Genomic DNA, 3,729 nt, shown 5'->3' on the forward strand with positions numbered 1-3,729 from the left:
CCATCTGGTCCAGTGTTCTTTCAAAACCACTGTTTCCTTGTTAATTCTCTGTTTCTATGATCACCCACTGATGTAAGTGGGGTGGTAAAGTCCCATATTATTATTGTGTTATTATTAGTTTCTTTTGTTTGGTATTAACTTTTTTTTGTATTTGGATATTCCCATGTATTGGAATAATTGTAAATATTCCAATATTTACAATTAATATATCTTCTTGTTGGATTTTCCCCTTTATTGTTATATAGTGTCACTCCTTGTCTCTTGTTACAGTCTTTGTTTTAAGGTCTATTTTGTCCTGTATAGGTATTGCTACCCCAGCTTTCTTTTGACATCCATTTGCATGATAAATATTTCTCCATCCCCTCACTTTCAATCTGCAGGTGTCTGTAGGTCTGAAATGAGTCAATTGTAGGTAGCATACAGATGGGTCTTGTTTTTTTGTTTGTTTTATCCATTCTGTCACCCTGTATCTTTTTTTTTTTTTTTTTAAAGATTTTATTTATTTATTTGACAGAGAGAAATCACAAGCAGGCAGAGAGGCAGGCAGAGAGAGAGGAGGAAGCAGGCTCCCCGCTGAGCAGAAAGCCCGACGCGGGGCTCGAACCCAGGACCTGGGATCATGACCTGAGCCGAAGGCAGCGGCTTAACCCACTGAGCCACCCAGGCGCCCCACCCTGTATCTTTTGATTGGAGTGTTTAGTCCACTTGCATTCAAAGTAATTATTGATAGATATGTATTTATTGCCATTTTGTTACTCATTTTTTGGGGTATTTCTATGTTTCTTCTGATCCTTTCTTCTCTTGCTCTCTTTTGTGGTTTGCTGGCTTTTTAAAATTTTTAAAATTTTTTAATTTTTTTTTTTACAAATCTACAGCTTTATATATTTACTTTTCATTATTTTAAATCCTTGCTGGGTACAGCATCACATGGATTCTGTGGCCAATGGCTTTAGCAGGAAGGTTGCTTCAGAATTTGGCACGAACCACTGTTTCCATGAGCATGAGTTATTTTTCTCCCAGATTACTCTGGTTTGGTTTGGTTTGCCACCAGGAGTCACCGTGTTGTTCTTTGCTTTGTACACATAAGCACATCTCTTGCTTAGATAGAATTCCATTTAATCTTGAGCATATACACCTTCAATTTTAAGAAGAGCTGTGTGCGCTCCTTGGTTGCAGTGACCCTGCTTATAGCCAGCAAAAATGGCCTTGGACCACAGCCTTCCAGACATTATTTGGTATTTAGGAGTCCTATTCCCAACAGACCTCCACAGGACCCAAGATGGCAGAAAAAGAAAACTTGTTGGCTTTCTTTAGTGATATGCTTGAATTCCATTTTCTTTATTCCTTGACAATCTATTACTGGTTTTTGATTTGTGGTTACTATTAGGTTTATGTATAACATCTTCTGCACATATCAATCTATATCAAGTTAATTATTGCTTAAGTTTAAATCCGTTCAGTACTATCCCCCACCCCCATATTTCAGTTGTATGTTGTCATATATTACATCCTTTTATTTTATAAATTCCTTGACTGAATTTTGAAGAAATTTCTATTTTTACTGCTTTTGTGGGGGGTTTTGCTTCTTGTTTTACTTTTTATACCTTCCCTATGATCATTCCCTCCCACTCACAGAGTCCCCATTACTATTTCTTATGTGCCTAGTTTAGTGGTCATAAATTCCTTTAGTTTTTGTTTGTCTGAGGAGATCTTTATCTCTCCTTCTCCTCTCAATAATAACCTTTCTGGATAAAGTATTCTTGGCTGCAGAGTTTTCCCTTTCAGTATTTTGAATATATTGTTCCTTGCACTTCTGGCCTGCAAATTTTCTGCTTAAAAATCTACTGCTATCCTTATGGGGTTTCCCCTTGTATGTAACTATATTCTTTTCTCTTACTGCTTTAAAAAAATTTTTTTTAAAGATTCTATTTATTTATTTGGCAGAGAAAGACATAGTGAGAGTGGGAACACAAGCAGGGGGAATTGGAGAGGGAGAAGCAGGCTTCCCACTGAACAGGGAGCCTGATGTGGGGCTCCATCCCAGGACCCCAGGATCATGACCTGAGCCAAAGACAGATGCTTAATGACTGAGCCACGCAGGTGCCCCTGCTTTTCATTTTTTTTTTTATAGCTACTTTTTGCAATTTTGATTACTATGTCTTGGTGTGGACCTCCTTGCTTGAATTTGGGGGCATCTCTGTGCCTACAGTATTTGGATATCTGTTTCCTTCCCCAGGCTGGGGAACTTTTCAGCTTTTATTTCTTCAAATAAATTTTCTGTTCTCTTATCTCTCTCTTCTTCTGAGATCTCCATTATGTGAATGTTATTACACCTAATAGAGTCCCTGAATTCCCTAAAACTATTCTCATTTTACATAATTTTCTTTCCTCTCCTTTGCTTAGCTTTGTTACTCCATTACTTTGTATTCCAAGTCATTAATTTGTTCTTCTGTTTCATCTAGCCTGCTCTTTATTCCATCAGGTATATTTTTATATCATTTATTGATCTCTGACTGGTTCTTTTTTATCTCTGTGTTAAAGGTCTCACTCCTGATGTCCTCCATTCCTTTCTCAATCCAATAAGTATATTTATGATCATTACTTTTAATTACTTATCAAGCATATTACTTATATACATTTCACTTTGGTCTCTTGCTATGGTTTGGTCCTGGTCTTTCATTTTGGAGATACTTCTCTGTCTCCTCATTTTGTCTGACTTTTTGTGTGGTAGGAAAGTCAGCTACTTCTCTTGCTTTTCATAATAATAGTTTTCATGAAGAAGAGCTCCTGTAGTGTCCTACAGTGTAGTGTCCCCATTTCCCAGGTCCTGGTGCTTCAGGGAGTGTCTCCTATGTGCATTGCATGTGCTCTTCTGTGGAGTCTTGGCCTGTTTTTCCTTCAGTCCAGTTGTCTACAGAGGCTCTCTTTTTTGGGGGGATAATGTTTTGTGCCCATTAGGGATAGGGTGCATTTTAACATGGGGAGCAGTGGTGTTCTTGTGAAATGAGACCTGCCCCTGCCACCCAAATTGAGGTCCTACAAAGGCACACATATGGAGATGAAGTGTTGGCAGGGTTTGTGCTAGTCTTCTGGGGAAGGAGGCCCATAACATAGGGACAGAGGCGAGTGTGACCAGGAATGGTAGATATGCCAAAGTCCTGGGATGGGTGGGGGTTGGTACAAGCAAGTTAGGTAAGGAGTGTCAGGAGGGCAATGGTTACTGCAGGTGGCTGTTCTTTGTGCTGGGAGATGGAGGAGGGAAATGGTGCCTCCCAGCTTCTTTGTTCCTGGAGGGTTCTGCCCACAGTCCCTGTCTCAATAGGCCATGCTCTGAGATGAGCAAATGACTGTCCCTCCCATCTGCTCCCAGTGTTTTTCAAACTGTTTGTTCTGTGCTGTATCTGCTTGAACTGTTTGTCCTGCTGTCTCTTTGGATGGGGAGTCTGCTTCCTAACCCTTCTGGGCTCTCCCAGAGTCAAGCCTGTAGATGTTTAAAATGCCAAAGTTTAAGTTTGCTGGTTGTTAAGAACTCACAAAATTAGCCCTATTTTCTTTCAAAAGCAAATATAATGAGAATTCCTCTTCCCCCTTCTTGGGCTACCTGGTGTCAAAGTCTGTTTTCCATCCTTTTCTGTGCCACCAGCTATCCTACCCACAGTGGAAGTCATGGTTCCTGTTGCTCCAGACCATGTCCTTGCCCTTTCTACCTTCCTCAGTGTGGCCTCTTCA

The 3,729-nt window shown here is 40.0% G+C and overlaps 1 pseudogene; it reads right to left on the bottom strand.

Annotated features, from left to right (window-relative positions):
- Window positions 1-900: 900 nt before the first annotated feature.
- On the bottom strand, window positions 901-1,229 carry LOC111147148 (annotated as a pseudogene).
- Window positions 1,230-3,729: the final 2,500 nt, after the last annotated feature.

The sequence above is a fragment of the Enhydra lutris genome, unplaced genomic scaffold, assembly GCF_002288905.1.
Source record: "Enhydra lutris kenyoni isolate GAN:26980312 unplaced genomic scaffold, ASM228890v2 scaffoldscaffold15, whole genome shotgun sequence".
NCBI lineage: Eukaryota > Metazoa > Chordata > Mammalia > Carnivora > Mustelidae > Enhydra > Enhydra lutris.